The sequence below is a fragment of the Nanorana parkeri genome, unplaced genomic scaffold (assembly GCF_000935625.1).
Source record: "Nanorana parkeri isolate BGI_ZX_2015 unplaced genomic scaffold, ASM93562v1 scaffold310, whole genome shotgun sequence".
Classification (NCBI taxonomy): Eukaryota; Metazoa; Chordata; class Amphibia; order Anura; family Dicroglossidae; genus Nanorana; species Nanorana parkeri.
Window position 1 is genome coordinate 673,293 of NW_017306578.1, and position 19,749 is coordinate 693,041.

Sequence of the window (19,749 nt, forward strand, 5' to 3'; positions counted from 1 at the left end):
GAGTTAAAGGCTTGCAGCTATTTACTACTATTGCAACAATTAATTTATTTTTATAGTTGTGTGGTGTTAGCATGTGTATTGATAGCATCTTTAATATCCATTCTTTTATATTATTTTTAAACCTCTTTTTAAATGACCATATGGCTTATGGTTGATCCATTGTGTTAAAGGCTTGCAGCTATTTATTACTATTGCAATACATACTTTACTTTTTACAGTTGTGTGGGGTTAAGATGTGCACTGATAGCATTTATTATATTAACTCTTTTATTTTATTTTTTTAAACCACTTTTCAAATGACCTTATGGTTTATGGTTGAGCCTTTGGGTTAAAGGTTTGCAGTTATATTCCACTACTGCAACAAATACTTAATTTTTTATGGTTGCGTGGGGTTAATATGTGAATTGATAGCATTTCTTATATTAATTATTTTACATTATTTTTATTTATTTTGCATTCACATGCATTTGCCATTATTTTCTAATTAATATGCAAATCAAGCTGTCCAGATGAAGTGTCAGTGACCGGGGTTGGGTCAAACTATAACACTGCTAGGGTTATTTGCAACAATTTATTTGAATTCATAGATGGGGATTTATTAAGATTGGAGCAGACAGAATCTGGAGCCGCTGCGCATAGCAACCAGCTTTCATTTTAAAGTGTAACTGAAGAAACTGAAGATAAAAGCTGGTTGGTTACCATGTATAGCTGCTCCAGATTATGTCTGCACCTGTTTTGGTACATTCACACCACAGAGTTAAAAAAAAGTGTTATAAAAATACCTGCTGCACCTCTCAATCAACCTCTGGTAGTGTTAAAGTTTGTCCAAATACCTGTCACTGACATGTTTAATGTACAGCTTGGAGGCAGGTGAAATATATACTGAATCTACTATTATTACATGTATTACCCCATTCAGTTATCAAAATGCAATCATTTTCACAATAAAGGTCCTTAAAAATAGTTTATGGTCAATGCACAATTTAATAATGGGGGAGAGGCTACAAATAAGATTTGCATGGATAAAGGGGAAGTTTTACATAGCAAACAAACAGTTTAAAATATAACATGCATATGTGAAAAATTGCTACAAAAGCAGCAATTCTATTAATTAGTATCTGGCGTTGCATTTTGCCCCCGCTTTATATACATTTTTCTCTCTTTTTTGTCGATGTATAATGCATTTATACACTGAGTGGCCAGATTATTATGAACACCCCATCAGTACTTCGTTGGGCCACGAGATGACTCCACGAGATGACTTTGTTGGGCCGCCTCGTGACTGCACGAGATGTTGAAAGGTGATGCGAGGAATCTGACACTGCACTGTTGCCCTTCTGTTGTCTTGTACCAGTCTTGCCACTCTCCGTTCTTCCCTAACATTGACTAGTCGCTGACGGCCACAATTCGCACGTTCAGACCCAGATTTTCGGCTGACAGTACAGTCTTTAAACACTTTAACAACAGCTGCTTATGAACATTTAACAAATTCTGCTGTTTTGCTGATACTCGCTCCATGGCTCCGAGCGCCAACAATCATCCCACGTTCAAAGGCTGTTAAATCGCTTTGTTTACCCATATCTTCAGAAAAAAAACACTTCTACTGTCGTGGTAAACAACCTGTTTCCCTATTTATAATGGTCTGGCCCTCTAGCAACTTCAGCGCGAAATTATAGCTAATTATAGCTAATTTGCCTACAAACGTCAGGTGGTCATAATAATCTGGCCACTCAGTGTATAATGTATAATGCAGTGAGTAACACTGGGACTGAGTCATGAAAACTAGAAGTCTCATGTACCTAGTGTGAAGATGCCACTTCTGTCTTATAATGATCCATGTAAAACCTTCTGCTTGTTGCCAGTAATATAAGAAACTATTTAGCACAAAAAACCACAAAGAAGAATTTTAAAAGTTTATTGTATGTCCAAGAAGACAAAAAGAAAATGTATGATGGGGTATAAAATTCAGTAGATAGACTGCACATGACTCATATGAGACAATAGGGTTAATTTACTAATAGTAATAGGGATTGTTCACAAAACAATGGGAATGTTCACCTTGCATATGGTGGATATAAAAGTCTACACGCCCCTTTAAAAATGCCATATTTTTGAGATGTAAAAATCTTTTTTTTTAACCTTTTACCCCCTTCCTGGCCAGGCCATTTTTCAGTATTCAGCGCTGCGGTACTTTGACTGACATTTATTCCGTCTAGCAACGCAGTCATGAAATGAATTTTATACCATTTTTTGGGGACAGGTAGAGCTTTCTTTTGGTGGTATTTATTCACCACTGGGGGTTTTATTTTTTTTACTATAGTAAGGAAAAATTATTGAACATTTTGAAAAAAAATATTTTTTCCCCCCATTATGTTAGGAAACAATTATTATTACCCAATTTTTTGGTAAAATATAAAAGACGGGGTCACGTCAGGTAAATAGACACCAAACATGTTAAGCTTTAAAATTGCGCGCACAGCTGCCAAAATCGCAAAAAACTACCATACCCAAAATTGACCATAAGCGATGCTTTAAAAGCTTTTACAGCTCTTTAGTTTAGTGTTATTGGTGATTAATGCCCCTAGAATTATTGCTCTCACTGCGACGTTCACCGCGATATGTAACATGTGCGAAGTAATGGGCGCAATCGCTGTTTTTGCACGTATACGCACCTGACGCATGTGTGTATGTATGCGTGGGGACTTTTAAAAAAATTGTGTTTTTTAAAATTCTTTTTTATGTGTAACTTTTTTTTTGCAACTTTAATCTTTTTTTCCTATTCTTTTTTTTACCTAACTTTATTGCTTATTACTTTATGGCTAAGAAACCCCCCTATGTGATAGGAAAGAGATGTGACAGGTCCTCTTTATGGAGACATCAGGGGTCTCCAAGACCCCTAATGTCGCCTAGGACCCCCCAAAGAAGCTCTGCTTCATCAGCTTCTCTCCAGCGTCTGAAGCTGGAGAGTGACACAAGAATGCAGAAGTGATGTACTATACATCACTTCCGCATTCTGACAGTGCAGAGGGTACCGGAGGGAGATCGTGTACCGATCTCCCTCTGATCCCCTGTGACAGTGCCACTATGCTGGTCCCGGGCTCGCACTGGGCACAGCGGAGCCCGGGACCAGCTTGACAGCAGGAGGAGTGCCACGAACCAGCAGCTTATACAAGCTAATAGAGCAGGCGGATTGCTTGTATGTCAACAGGCATCACTGCTTGTTTTTAAATCTAGGCAGGTTCCCGCTCGCGCAGCGCGGTGCGCGCAGGTGGGCGGTCCTGGCGGGACGTTTAAATACGCCCGCTCAGATCTAGGGAACTCCCGGCCAGCTGTATTCTTACAAAGGCCGGCCGGAGGTCGGTTAATATAACCTATAATCTGTATATTTCAATTTAAAACTATGGAATTTTCAAATAAATTTACAATAACATGGTTGCATAAATATACACAACCTTAAACTAATAATTTTTTGAAGCACTTAATGAGTTTATCTGCATAGCACATGTTTCCCTGGGAATATTTGCCCACTCTTCCTTGCAAAAGTGCTCCAAATCTGTCACCCCACAGATTTTCAAATGGATTCAGGTCTGGGCTCTAGCTGGGCCATTCCAAAACTTTGATCTTCCTTTGATTAAGCCATTGTTTTGTTGATTTGTAGGTATGCTTTGGGTCAATGTCGGGCTGATAGGTGAAATTCCTCTTCATCTTTTTAACAGAGGCCTAAAGGTTTTGCATTGTGAAAATTGACTGGTATTTGGAAATGTTCATAAGTCCAAGGTGGAGACCTTGACTAAAGCCCTAGTTTCAGCTGAAGAAAAAAAGCCCAAAAGCAAAATGCTGCCACCACCATGTTTCACTGTGGGTATGATGTTCTTTTGATGTTGCACAGTGTTCAAAAAATGTAATCTTGGTTTCATCAGACCATAACACATTTTCCCTCATGCTTTTGTCAGACTTGATCTAGGGTTTTTGCCAAATGTAGTCATGCTTGGATGTTTTTCTTAGAAAGAAAAGGCTTCCATCTTTCCACCCCACAGCCCAGACATATGAACAATACGAGAGATTGTTGTCACATGTAGTAGACAACCAGAACCTTGCCACAAATTCCTGCAGCTCCTTTAATGTTGCTCTATGCCTCTTAGCAGCCTCCCAGACCAGTTTTCTTCTTGTTTTCATCAATTATGGAGGAATGTCCAGTTCTTGGTAATGTCAATATTGTGTCATATTTTCTCCACTTGTTGATGACCTACTTCAACCATGTTATATTTAATGCCTTGGAATTTTTTTTAACTCTTCTCCTGACTGATACCTTCCAACATTGAGATCCATTTGATGCTTTGTAGGCTCTATTCCGCACCATGGCTTTTGCTGTATGAGGCAACTGAGTAAATGTCATAAAAATCAGCTGAGCTTTATATGGGCTTATTCATATTCACTTTAATTGATGGCAAACATGTACTGACTACTATTAACCATTTGTTTGAGTCAATTGTTTTTTTTACACATGGTCCACTTTTGCAGTTTTGGAACTGACACATGATCAACTTAAGTCTCTCATGGCCATGTTCCAATACTCTAAATCCTTGGTTCTCAACTGGTGGGTCGTGACCCAAAAGTGGGTCCTGACCCCGTCTTCAGTGGGTCGCCACGTGACTTCCACTTTTCCTGCATATGGTTTCTCTTGTAACTGATTAGTATGTCACATAACATATTGATTTCAGCATTTATTGTCTCTCTATTACTATGTTACTGTTGACGATTGTTTCTTAATAAAAATTTACAAGCTGAAAAATCCCCAAAAACATTAGTTTGAATGTGATTGGTTCATTCTGAGCACAGCCACATCCCTAATTACAAGAGGGTGTATACACTTATGCACTTTATTTTTGTATTTTTTTTTTTCCATTAAACAATATCATTTTTTTATTGAATTGTACAGATCATAGGTCACACTAAAGGTGGAAAAAAAATCAGAAATTATTTATCTTTGTCTGATTTGTTTACATCTCAAAAACCTGACATTTTTACAGGGGTGTGTATACTTTTTTATATCCACTGTATGATTGTGTAATTAAAGTAAACACAGCTTTGTCTCACTCAATAAGTAAACATTTACTTTGCTATGTGGATAGTCTCTATTCCTTTAGTAAATCAGCCCCAAAGTTTAAAAAAAATAGTGTTCACCATAGATGCATCTCATCCATCTATGTATAGAAGACATTTACTGTAGATATACAGTGGAAACGTATTCAGTAAAATGTGTCAAATGTGCCATTTTGTTCCTCAAAGAGAAGCAGCCACAACTGGGCTTATGCAAATATTTGGACAGTCAGTCTCTTATGATTACATATGCAAAACCTACTCATTAAGGAATTATATTTATCTACCGATTTAGCTTGCATACTGTCTCTGACAAAGACTATGAAGCGGAGAATCACAGCTAAAAGGTGCCTTGACGTCTGACAGTTGCTGGCCTGTGAACTGCTGAGTCTTATACTAATAACTCCTGGCTCCTAAATGTGCATAGCAATATTACACAGAGCCCCTTAGTAACCAGAAATGTATATAAGTATGGGGAGCTTTTATTTGGTATCGCAATGCAGGGCCATTCCTACCCTATATGCTGCCTGAGGCAGTAGAGTGTGGGAGATGTGAAGTGGCGGGTGATGCTGATAGTGCTGGGGGGGGGTGGCATTTGCTGCTGATAGTGCTGGGGGGTGCTTTGCTGCTGATGTGGTTGGACGGCTAGCTTTGTTAGAACAATACTGTCAGCGGCTCTCTGTTTGGTCTCGACCAGCTCACTGACATTACTGGTTGCCAGGTACTCCACTCAGCTCCCTACCAACTGTCAGTGAGCTGGGCGGGAAGCCAGACAGAGCATCACAGGTTGCTAAGAACTCTTAGCAACCTGGGAAGCTTTGGCCACTCCCTCCCCCACACCTGGCACCCCCTAATGAGATGCCACCTGACACGACCACCTCACGCTGCTTCATTACAGGAAAAGGTCCTGCTGCTATGCACACTCCAGAATCAGGAAAGAAAATGTGTTATCAGCACAAGGTCAGGCAGTTGATACAGTACCTGTTAAAAATCATTGGTTTTCTCAACACATGGAAGCGGATTTGCTAAAGAAGTTGAGAGTCTTCAGTAAATCAAGTGAATATTCACTTTAATTATCCAATCATGTGAATTGCAAATGACTTTCGCTTTGAATACCCAATCATGGAATTTGCTTTTCACATGAAAGGATAATTGAAGTGAATATTAAAGTGAACCTGCTCCCAGACCATGTACACTAAAGTATTTACATACTCTAAAGAAGCAGTAAGATCATAATAAAAAAACAAGCCCCCATTCATCTCTGCATTGTGGAGAAATTTCATTTTCACGACAGAGGAATTAAAATCTTAGCTTTTTTTTTCTTAGCTGTTGTGCTCTTTGAGGATCTTTGAGAATGAATAACTTCAGGAGGTCACTCATGGTTTGTTTCAAAGCTTGTTTACTGGTTGTTAAGAATATGAAAATAGTTTAATGTCCATAGTCTGGACACATGTGCACTTTAACTCTATTTATTGAATGAAGATTCTCAGCTCCTTTAGTAAATCATATTTCTACTCTCAGTTGTAGAATTCTCCTCAGACAAAGTAATTAAATATGGTGGCAAAAAAAATAATACTTTGTAAGTATGCGCAATAATATTACAAAATGAACATTAAAGTCTGTCTCTGGGACAAACATAACACATTGGTAGAATATAAAAAACATCAAAATGCCCTTTTTACTCACCTAAAGCTGCAGTCACATGACACTCAGGTCCCAAGTCTTCTCCTTTCCTTTGTTTACATAATTTGCCTGGAACGGGACTTTAAAATATTTGGTAAGCTAATTCATGGCTGGCTGACCCCAATCTTCGACATACAGTGGGGGGAATTTATCAAGGGAGTTGCTCCACTTTTCTTTAGGTGACAAATTTTCCACGTTATTTGCACCTTATTTATCAATGCAGTCTAAGCCTTGATAATAAATGTCATCTTCATTAGACATGTTGGGGGGAATTTATCATAGCAATTGCGAGTGTTTGAACTTGCACGGAATATATTTGCACCTGATTTATCAAGCTAGTGTAATGTTGTTGATAAATGAGGTTTCATACACTCCAGGAAAAAAGACTTCTAACTTCAGGCAAAAAGCTTAACTGTCGCATCTTGAAGAAGTGGTCACGGGGACTTCTTAAGTTGTGACTGTTTTCTTAGGTGATGCTCCAGTTTCATACAGCCCTAGAACAAGTGCAGATAAAAACAGGTGCAAAAAAGATGCAATTGAAAATGTATTGCAAGCTCTGAAGAAAACAGGTGCAAAACATGTGCAAAAAACATGTGCAGTTGGAAAAGTAATGCAAGCTTTGGGCAAAACACGTGCAGTTGGAAAAGTAGTGCAAGCTCAGGTGAAAACAGGGGCACATGTTAAAAGACAGATTTGCACATAAAAAAATGATCTAAGAGGCTAAAACTGTCGTAATTGCTTTGATAAATTCCCCCAGTATCTTTTAATAAGTTTCAATGATAATTGTACCTTTAGACATATATTTAGGGCCAAGGATTGAATATCAGATTACTTTTTTTTCATTGCTAAAAAATAGGGATGCAGCAAAATTTCAGTCGCAGAAACATCAAAAAATAATTTTTAAAATATTTTGGTTTCGGCCTGGCACATTTTTTATTTTTAGTTTCGGTCTGAAAGTTCCATTTCGGTGCACTTCTACTAACAAGCTGTTTGGCAAGCATTCAGCCTGTATGATCCCATCACCACTGTGCCATCAAGTGTCCTCCTATGTATCTTCTCAGTATTGCCTGCCCCAACTGTGCAGTTGGGCAATGGGAGTAGGAGTAGGATCTTGTGTCAGGCTTGAGGTTATTCACTGTGAGCCAGTCTGACACAGACCCCCTTCCATTTGTCAACTGCAGAATCAGGGCAGGCACCAGTCACTATATGGAATCTGGGGCAATATGTCATCTTATATGTAATCTGAGGCTATAAACAATGGCAGCAGGATCCTGGGGGTTGGTTGATTTTAAATCAGCTTTTCTGCCAAATAAGCTACAATTATATTTAACCTTTGGATTTCAAAGTCTACAGAAATACACTTAAAGGAGAACTATGGGGGTATGCTGAGACGCCGCAGCTGAAGCGGATCCCGACAATTGTGCCGGGATCCGCCCAGCTGCGTGACTGACAGCTGGCTCTGCCTATCTAGAGGCAGAGCCAGCTGTACCCGCCCCCTCCCCGTCCATTCTGCCAGTCAGCGCTGGCGAATCGGAGCGGGTAGGGGGGAATCCAGCCCCTCCCCTGTCACGGCAGAGAGCTGTGACAGGATCGAGAGGTGAGCGAACGTTGGTATGTGTTCGCTCACCTCCCGATCTACTGAGCCGACCTCTGAAAGTCTCATTGTCACAGGTCGGCTAGAACTATGAGGTGAGTGAAAAGCACTCACCTCATAGTTCTCCTTTAACATGACCTGGGCATTTGCTAGCATTTCCAGCTGAGTAAAGTAGATATGTAGCCAGAGATACTTGTGTGGAGTTAGTGGTGTTACAAAGAATATATGTGACCTTTGGTCATCTTAGCAGTGGCGGAACTACCGCCGGTGCGGGCGGTGCGGGCGCCCGGGGCCTCAGGCTCTGGGGGGGCCCAGTCTATAGACGGTGGCCCACAGAAGTGGTTAAAACAAGAACACGGCTGCTCTTGGTACCTCTTATAACAGCAGGCGATTGCTGTATGACTTACAAGCAATCGCCTGCTGAGGACTACAAATCTCAGCAGTACTTTATACAGAAATGCTATTGTTATATAAAGTATTTCTGGGATGTGTAGTCCTCTATAGCCTGTGCCATTCTGCATTGCTGTAAATATTAGGGCTGCACCGATATATCGGCCACCAAAACATATTGGCCGAAAATGGCACTTTTGGCATAATGCCGAAAGTGCAATTTTTCTGCTGATACTGCGGTGCATCCATGCTTTATTTTTCCCCCATGGGACGCTGCTCCGTCTCCCAGTGCGGAGGAGAGAAAGTGACAGCCGGCCGAGCCCTGCGGAAGGAGAACGCTGTGTTTGTGGTTTTTTTTTTTGGGGGGGGGCCCAAAAAAAAATCTTGCACCAGGGCCCTTTGTTCCTTAGCTCCGCCACTGCATCTTAGTGTATGCCAGCATAATATATATGAGTGTGTATATATACACATATACTGTATATTTTTTAATGTATAGAAAGATACATTGGGGGAAGTTAGATCCCCTTTCAAGATTATATTGCTGTCTGAGGCCTTCATTTCTCCTCATTTCTGACAATGTTATCGAGTTTTACTTTTAGCAGAATTCATAACTGTTAATACAAAACCCCCGATAAAAACCAGACTTGATGGAAGTTCTTCCAATGGTGACACCTATTCCGGTAACAACTGTCTAAGAGAGTATTTACCCTCCCCCTGTAGAGATTTCTCCTCATTTGCATCACTAGGACAGTAAGTGAAGAGAAATAAGAATTAAGTGAAGAGAAGAGAAAAATAAACTTGCAGAGGTTTGTAAGTAAAACATTTGGGCTATAGATACTTTTAATGGGGAACTAGAATTACAAATTAAATTTCATTATTACCACCCACTCCCAAATATGAGACCTTAGACTAGAACACAGTCCTTTGGAGTGTCCTTTAGAACAGTGTTTCTCAACCACTTGACCGCAGCCAACTGCTAGTCCACAGTCTCCTTCCTGCTGGGTCAGAGCTTGACAGCCGCCACAGCAGTAGCTGTTAAGCCATGGCCGTCAGCAACTACAAAGCAGGTACACATAACCTCCAGCTCTGCATAGACTGCTCATAAACTGGGTATACACACTTCAGATTTCTTGATGAACTGGCCAAAATTTGCTGCGTGCACCCTTCTGCCTGGCATCCCTTGATCAGCTAATCGAAGGAGCTGGTTGGAAAATTCTCAGATGAATAGAGCTGGCAGCCAATCAGCCGCCGGCCACTGTCAGGATCCAAAGGAAACAGCGGGGGATTTGTTCATTCAGCCCGTGGGTTGAATGAAAAAAATAGAACCATGCATACCCGGATTTATTCTGCCCTGCACTGCTATGTCACCCCAGTACCTCCTTACCCCCTGTTCAATTGTCTGTGCTGGAAGCTCTGCCCTGCATTGCTGGTTCTCCAGTCCCTCCTAATTCTGTACCTTCTACTGCTCATCTGTTCCCTTCTCTATCTCCATTCTGATCTGTACTGCTGTCTCTCCTCAGTCCCTCCATTCTATACTTTCTGCTGTATATCTGCTCTCTTTTCATTCTGTCCTGGGCTGCCATTTTGCCTCAGTCCTATTCTGTACATTCTGCTTTTCAACTGCTTGTTTCTCTCTCTATTCACTCCACCGTCTTCTCAGGAGATACTGCCCTGCACTGCTGCTGTCTCTCAGTCCCTCCATTCTTCACCTTCTTGCCCATTAGCAACTATATTCCTGCCAGTGGGCCTATTACTTTTGCTCGTACCCTATTCTCATTCTGCCCCCTCTTCTGTTCCTCCATCAGGCTATCTTCACACTAGCCCTCATGCTAAAATGTTTACTTTTAGTGTGTGGGCTTGTCTCTGAGTGAGTTTGAGTGGGATTTACTTTTTTCCTTATGTTATTGAGCATTTACAAAGTGTACACTCTTTTCGGGTCTCCGGGTCTCAGTGTGCTGCATTGTGGTGTGGTGACCTACATTGCCATCCAGTGCGCTGTGCGAAAATGCAGCATGAATGCATTTATCCACACCACAACACACATCACACCAACATTGTGTTGTGAATGAGACACATAGAACACAACTGTTTTTTATTTCCCCTATCAGTGACCAGCATCTTTCTTCAGCAGAATAGTGTGAAAAAATTGTGTGAACGTAGCATTTCTCTCCCAGTGCTGAGCCATCTCCCTAATCTCCACGTAATCCCACACGCTCCAAACCACTGTCTCATATATGCAGCTTTCCATATCGTGTGCAACAACATAATCTGAATAATTTGAATTACACCATATAGATTTGTTTAGCCAGTAATTGGGCATTTGAGTATTCTCGCAATGAGTATTCTATGAGTATAAACTTTTCTTTGTTACCGTTGGGGCATGGAAGATTTTGCTGGTTCCTGTTCTCGATTGAGAACCACTTCTTTAGAAAACCAATGCTGGGAGATTTCCTTATGCACAGTCCAGCTCGATAAGCTGTAATTGGGAAAGCCTGTGGATGTACATTTAGATGCTGCCTGCTATTTTTTTGTATGCATGTCTGTTTTTGTGTATACATGTTAGGAAGGTGGTGGTGGTGGGACTGAAGAAACCTTATTATTAATTTCAGTTTCACATTCATAAAAGCAATAGTGTATTCCAGAACTGAAGGCAGGAGGTCACTAAGGTCACAAACCAGCATGCGGCCCGGTGCTTTTGTATGATAATTTAAATCCTCAGTGACCTGGAATATCATATGTTCTCCTCAGAACACACACTTCAAAAAAGTATATTTCTTTTTGTGGCTCTCCTTATTTTTATGGCTTCAATAGATATGTATTGCTCAGATACAGCGTAAATTTTTACTGTGCTAACAAATTGCATTAGTATGGTAGCTGGGTTCCTATTTCTTTCTTTTATTACTCCAGTTATGATTAGACATGTGCAATTCGGTTCGTTCTGAAATTCGTTTCGGACGAATTTTCGGAAATTCGGAGATTCGGATGCATCCGAATTCCGAATTACAGCTAAGACGAATGCAAACGAATCCGAAATTCCTGATTTCCCAAAATTCGTTATTGGACGAATTTCGTTGCAGCAAAATCACATTAGGAAAAAAAATTACACCATTTTACCTCTACAACACATCTATGCCTAAAGTACAGAGGCTATAGTGTAGAGGTTAGAGCACAGGATTCCCATTGCTAATGTCCCAGGTTCAAATCCCAGCCAAGTCAACTAATTTTTAAAGTTTTTTTTTTTTCCTTTGCTTTTGAATTGGCATTCTCCTAACATCCATACCAGACCTAAAGGGTCTGGTATGAATTTTTACAGTCTGCAGAAGATGAAAAAAAAAAGCGTGAGGTTACTCCCCAATTCATACCAGACCCTTTAGGTCTGGTAGGAATGTTAGGAGGGCCCCCCCTCCTTATAACACAAAAAAAGTGCGTGGGGTTCCCCCCAAAATCCATACCAGACCCTTAAGGTCATTAATGCCATTGTGAAGTTTGCTGGTTCAAGTCCAGCCATGGGAGAGTAAAGTTTTTGGGTTTTTTTCATAAACGAATTTCGGCAGGACTACCGCTAACGAATTTCGTCCGAAACTAATTTAATTTCGGACCCGAAAAACGAAACTAAACTAAACAAATTTTTTTTTTTCAAACCGAAACTAAACTAAACAAATTTTTTTTTTTTTTTAAAAACAAAACTAAACTAAACAATTTTTTTGCTGGTGCACATGTCTAGTTATGATTACACATCTTATAATAGTGGCTTGGATTATATGATGGTAATAATAATTAATCACATCTGTCCAGTACCTGTTGGGATCCCTTATTCCCCCCCACATTAAATGATGCTGTTTCTCTGCAATTGGTGCACTTTAGCACATCATATTCTGACAGCAAATTTAGTATGCTACTTTCATACTTTTACAGAAAAACTATCTGAAATCCAAAGCCACAAATGCTATTATTAAGGCTTCTATACCATTCACTGACACTGAATATACATTTATATGTTAAAACACGTTCACCAGGAAGATATATAGGTGAAACTCGAATAATTAGAATATTGTGCAAAAGTAATTGCAGTGCAGCGAATTTACTGCATTATAAATATGCTCCTAAGTTATGTAATAGATGTATCATGTTGAAGGTTTAAAAGAAAATATGCTATCCATCCCTACTATCCTGAACACTTTGCGATCTTTGGTGCACTTCTAACCTAGGAACCTTACTTAATGATGCTATTTGCCTTGGTTAATGCATTGAAAATCACACCAATGGGTTTATTTAGAAAAGTTTGTATATTGCACAGCGCCATCTATGGGTGCTAGTGCCCTGCAAATGGCATGTGACCAGCCATACGCTGGGCAGGAAGCTTAAAAACCCCCAAAAAAATGCTAAACTGAAAGGAACAAATACTGGTGTTGGTTTACTAAAGTAGTAGTAAGAGTTCACTTAGAAAAACAAATGTATACTATGCAAACTAAATGTGTGCTGTGCTAAATAAATAAGATAACACTGTGTTCACTTTAAATATGTGATCATGAGCAAAGGAAATCAAACGATAATGATGATGATTGGTCGACTGAAGTGAACACAGCATTACAATATTAACTTATCTCAGTGAACGTTCTCTTTGCAAAGTAAACTTTCAGTTTCCTAAGGTTGGATTCACACCTATGCATTTTTCCTACCTGATACCATTTCCATTTAAATCAGCACCTTTCGACATGCATTGACGTGCGTTAACATGGGTTGCCATGTGTATTCAATATGCAATGCATTGGATGGCAACATGCATCATAATGCGTACTTACACATGTTGAAGCACATCATGGTGTATTTAGGTGCCTTATGACGCGTCGATGTGCGTCAGCTCATGGGTTGAGGTACATTAGATGTGTTTCCATTGATGTCAATTAAAAATGTATCAAGCAAAAATGTGAAGATGTGAATTAGACTTGTGTGAGCATCCTCTACGTCTGAAGTGAATCAACTCCATATAGGTAAATGCTGTTCAAGGCAGCAACTCTCAGGGACCATTTCTACTTTTTTTATATGTTGTTTTTTTACAACGACCATCAAATAACATTTTAGCTGTTCAGATCTGAGGACACCCTCTATATTACCCTTTTTAGGAACACATCAAGAAAAGAGTGCTGAGACTTTTAGGAGCTTAAAAGTCATTTCTAAATACTTTCAGATTAGTCATAAAAATGCTTTTTGTGTATATCTGAAATATACACATTTTTTTCTGACATATAATAAATGTTTTATTTATAGTGTACAATTACATTTTTATGTTTTGGATGAAAATATCAAATTTGAGCATTTTCAGTAAGAAGAAGAAATCGCTCACTTTCCCGCTTGAAAGACTTTAAACATCCCCACTGGCTTATCTCTTTAATAAACACACATTGATTCACAAATGCACACAAGCATCAAACGTGGCTGCTTTTCCCAGGAGCGGTCACGGCATATCATAGTGGATAAGAGTGGTGATTTACTGATGATTCCAGTCTACAAATTCAACTTTACTTCTACTTAACCAGTGGAGTTACTACCTGATCTGTAAAAAACATTGTTGCAGTTTTCAAGGTAGCTGCTAACATTAATGATAACCGCAAGGATATTAAAAAGTGTTCTAGGTATATTTCAAGTTGACATATCAGTACACGAGAAGATAATGATGTTGGGAACAAAGCTATAAACACCATGAGCACAATTCCGTAAAACATGGCTGAGCGTTTTGGAGTACAAAGCCGTTAGCGCTGAATATTTATGCTGTTCTTAGACTTATTTTAATGTGACAATATAGAGGAACTTGCATCCATGCCCTCACTGATGCTGTCGGTGACAATATTAACACCACTAGATGCAAAATGTTTCTAAGTAGTGACATCAGCATAGTTACATAAATAGTCAGGTTGAAAATGACACAAGTCCATTGAGTTCAACCAATAGAGAAATAATGAATAACTAAATAGAAAACCTCCATAAGCAGAACCTTACACCCACAGTTGATCCAGAGGAAGCCAAAAAACCCCTTTATAAAGCATAGTCCAATTTGCTCCATTAGTGAAAATAGTCTTTCCTGATCCCCTAAGGCAATTGGATATTCCCTGGGCCAACAATCTCTGGTGTTATTACTCATAAACCTCACTGTGTTGGGGAAGCCCGCTGCTGTGTAACCTAACTACATGTCAAAAGCCAATTGCAGCGTCACCTGTAATTACCAGGCAGCACTCCGTCCATGACAGGTTACACAGCGGGGAGGCTTTACCTGCTGTGTAACCTGTTAGAAGCCAGTCTGAATGGAGAAAACGCTGTCAGCTTCAGTTTTGAAGCTGACAGCTTTTTCCTCCATAATACTAGGTGAGGCTCAGCCTCACCTGCCTCCCATGACCACACATCCCTGCCTTGCACCAAAGCACCTGATGGCTTATACCTATGTGTCCTCAAAGAAATGAGCTCTATTATAGTTAAGCATATTGGTTAACATTTTTAGAGCATTTTTAATGACTGGCCTGGAAACAATGGCTTCACAAGTTTAGAGCCCAATTCTTGAGGACACATAACCATCAGGTACTTTGTTTACCTTATTTTGTTTGTTTCTGGACCATATCAATTGTGAGCCGTTGTGATTCATTAGACGCTGAAGCACTACCATCTCCATTATGGTCTTGAGTTCCACCATTTTCCTTTGTATATACAGATGTAATGAAGGTATTTAACCCCTTTGTGACTGACGACGTACAGTGTACGTCGCCAGCATCGGGGCTGTTTAAACAGACTCCCGGTGACTTTTGCCGCCGGGACTCTGTTTAAACTTGTAGAGCCGACTGTCGGCTTTACAACAGAAGCGATCCTGGCGACTTACCTGTCGCCAGATCGCTTCTGCGTCCCGAAGAAGGGGGCCCCCCCCCCGCCGGACACCCCCGCCGTGCTTCCCGGGCTCCGTTGCCCCTCCTACGGGCCCGGGACCGGCGATCTTGGTGTCCGCGGGGAGCTGGGGAGGAGGTCGACGAACTTCCGTTCATCGATCCCCTCCCCGTTCTATGGGACCGGGAGCGATGCAGATTGCATCACTTCCGGTCCCTGGGCTGTCAGTTCTGGGCTCCTGCAGCCCAGCTATAAGCTATTGAAGTGCGATCTGCACTTCAATAGCTTATTTCCAGTGTAAAGGTGACACTGGGGGTCTTTTGGACCCCCAGCATCACCTTAAAGAGTACCTGTCACCACCATCTGCTATCACATGGGGTGGCTTGTAAGCCCCCCCATGTGATAGCAGTAAAAGTAAAGTAAAAAAAAAAAAAATTTTTTTAACTTAAATTGAAATAAAATAAATCTAATAATAACAAAAAGATTTTTTTAAAGTCCCCCGCCCCCGCGCGTCGCCACGTAAACACGCGTCGGGTGCGCCTATGTATGAAAACGACGAACGCGCTACACATGTTGGGTATCGCCGCGCACGCCGGAGTGAGAGCAATAATTCTAGGGCCAGTATTTTGGGGTATCTCTAAATTGATGACCTGTGGGGGCTTTTAAAGCGTCTTCTATGGACTTTTTGGGGTACTGGGGTTTTTCGCCATTTACGGATGCACGCAATTTGTAACCTGGGCATGTTGGGTATCGTTTTACTCGTTGTAACCTCATCTTTTATATTTCATTTAAAAAATGGGTATTTTGTTGTGTTTTGGGGCATTTAATTAAATTTTTCACTAAATATTGGGGTTTAATAAGGAGTTGCGCTAATATTGCGCAACATAAAAATTTGCAACTACCACCATTTTATTCTATAGGGTCTTGGCATTCAGAAAATATATAATGTTGGGGGGTTTTAAGTAATTTTCAGGCCTAAAATGTGGAATATAACATGGGTACAAAAAATGAAAAAAAGGCCTCAGTCATGAAGGGGTTAATAGATTTTCTTTTCTTTGTACCCAGTCACCAACTCAGAGTTATCTATATGTCCATACCTAATCTTTTTACTATTAATGTATTAAAGAATTTTGGGGGGTTTGTCTTACTCTGTTTTGCAACCTATCATTAGTTTTGAAGGTTTTGATCTGGATTTCCTTTTTTTTTATATTCTTTGTACCTTTCAAAAGATGAAAGTGTTCTTTTATTTTTCAATTTTTTAAAATGCCCTTTTCTTCTTCTTTATGAACTTTTTTAACATTGGACATATGCCACATATGTTTTCTTTTTAGCCTTTTAAACTCATTGCCCATGGGAATTTATTTTGCAGTGTGTTTGCAAACAGTCAATTTCAAACATTCACATTTCTGTTCTGTGTTCTTTGATGACAATATTCTCTCCCTCTAAGTTTGAAGAGCAGCTCTTAGTAATGTAAAAGTTTCTGTCCTAACATTGAATGGTTTTACATTTCCAGTATGTGCTCGTTATTTATACTGTAACTTAAATTAAATTAAATGAAATAATATTATGGTCAATGCAGAATTTCTTTTACAGTATATGAAAATTTGTAATAAGCTCTACATTGTTTTAACAGATAAACAGACCTAGAAGAGATCCTTTTACTGCTCCAGTAGTGCCATTACACCACTCAATGTCAGGGTAGTTAAAATCCTCATTTATTACCACTGTTGCAGCCTTTGCAGCCCTTTCCTTCTGTGTAAGGAACTGAGTGGGGAATTTATCAAAACTGGAGCAGACAAAAACTGCAGCAGCTGTGCATGGCAGCCAATCAGCTTCTCTTCAGTTTGTTCAGTTAAGATTTGAAAATGAAAAAGAGAAGCTGATTGGTTGCCATGCACAGCTGCTCCAGTTTTGATAAATTCCCCTCATAGTCTCTACTTCCTCATTAATTGACCTTTGAAGCGGGACTACCTCTGCACTGCAAGGGCTAACTGCTCATTGTGGTCTAGGGGCAAAAATAAACGAGAAATACTCAACCAATCCTTGGTCCTGCGACATTGACCACTCACCTCTCCATCGCTCCTCTCCAGTTGCGGAATTTCCCTTGGTGTCCTCACATCTAATGGATGGCAAAAAGCTAAGACCTAACTTCTATGAATTCTCATACCTTCAAACTATGATGACGCTGAAGCCTGAGAGAGAAGAGGCTGTGGGGACCGATCTAGTAGCCAGGTGGGACCAAGGATCGGGTGAGTATTTCTTCCTTATTACAAGCAATCTTTCAAGGCATCACTTGGACTGGCAGAAAGCTAAGGCTTAATTTCTATGAACTCTCATACCTTCAAACTTTGATGAGCCCTCCAGAGCTATCCTCATTGACTTATTCCCAAAATGAAATTGCCCCAGAACCCTAAGGCCCCGTTCACATTGAGCGATTTATCGCGCGATTTTTGCAGCGATATCGCTCATATTTCCGCGCTAAATCGCTCTATGTAGCTTCACCAATACATTTCAATGTAGCTGTTCACATCTCGTCGCTCAATGTCGCTCAATATCGCTCAATATCGCTTGTAGCTCGTCGCTGATAGCTTGTCGCTTCTACATGACCCTTTTTTAGAGCGATTTTGAGTGATATTGCTCCTGATTGCATACAGCCCAATAGGAAGATGTCGAGCGATGTCCCTCAATGTCGCTCGTCGCTCAATGTCGCTCAAAGTCGCACGATTTGCATGTCGCTCAGTGTGAATGGGGTCTTAGGGCCATTAAGCATCTGTGGCTTGACTCAAGTCGACATTTTGCTTGTGTACCTTAAACAACTCCAACATTCTCATAAATTAACTGGGACAAAGACATTAGGATTACTTTTGCAAAGTCCAGTGGAGAAATACATGCTTGGCCATACACACAAAGGTTCACAAAAAATTCAAGAAAACAAATAGCAGGGTACTATATCCCTGAATAGTTTCACAGAGCTTTTCCTAACACTATGGGGTCTATACACGAAGCTACCGAAGGATCTAGCCGTAGCTTCGGCTGATCCTTCGGGTAGCTTTGGCCCCAGAACCTCTTCGGTTCAGGGCTGCTGTGCTGGCTATTCACTATAGCCCGTACAGCCCCCGAAGTTGGCCGAAGGGCTCAGTCGAGCCGAAGGCATATGCTTCAGCTCGACTAAGCCCAGGGGTAATTCGAAGCTGGCCAGACGACCGGTCATTAGCCGGCCGACAGCCTGCTTCTGACAGCTGGGCGGAGCCAGAGAGATCAGCGGCCCTGTTTACCAGGTAACCAGAGACGCTGATCTATGATAACACTGAGAACCCGTCGGAGCTGCTGTAAAATCACAGCAGCTCCAACGGGTTCTGTGTTTAATGACAGAAGGCGCCCCTGGTTACCTGGTAACCAGGGGAGCCTTTTGTCATTACACCGAAGCTCCTCAGTACACTGAGACCCCCGGCGGAGCTTCTGTAAAATCACAGCAGCTCTGACGGGTTCTGTGTGTATTGACAGAAGGTGTCCCTGGTTACCAGAAAGACAGAAGGCATCACTGGTAACCAGGGACACCTTCTGTTATTACACCACGGCTCCTCAGTACACTGAGAACCCAGCGGAGCTACAGTAAAATCACAGCAGCTCCGACAGGTTCTCAATGTGAGAGCTTAGGAGAGCCGGCAGTGATATGAAAGCCAACTCTGCTAAGCTGTCATCTTAATGACAGATCAGCGTCTGCTGGTTACTGGGTAACCAGGGTAACCAGCAGGCGCTGTTCTGTCATTAGGATGAGAGCTTAGCAGAGTCGGCTTTCATATCCCGCCGGCTCTGACAAGCTCTAATTCTAATGACAGCTGGTCCCGACCAATAGAAAACAGCTGTTCAGCATCTATGAGAATAGGCCGAAGAGCAGCGAGTAGCCTGCCGGAGGTTCGGTTCAGCCGATCAAGATGTTGGATCGGCTGAGTCGAATGCCTTCTGCACTTCAGGTCGGCCGAACATGCTGAGCATGTTTGGCCGACCCGAAGCCACCCGATGTACGGCTGATTTCAGCCAATATACAGCTGAAATCAGCCGTACAAGCCGGAAGTGAATAGCCGAACAGTGTTCGGCTCACTTCACTTAGGGTC

General features: G+C 41.0%; 1 protein-coding gene across 1 annotated transcript in view; it reads left to right on the plus strand.

Moving 5' to 3' along the window:
* Positions 1 to 19,749, plus strand: part of LOC108788185 (neuronal acetylcholine receptor subunit alpha-7-like) — a 128,777-nt gene that overhangs the window by 624 nt on the left and 108,404 nt on the right. The window lies entirely within an intron of this gene.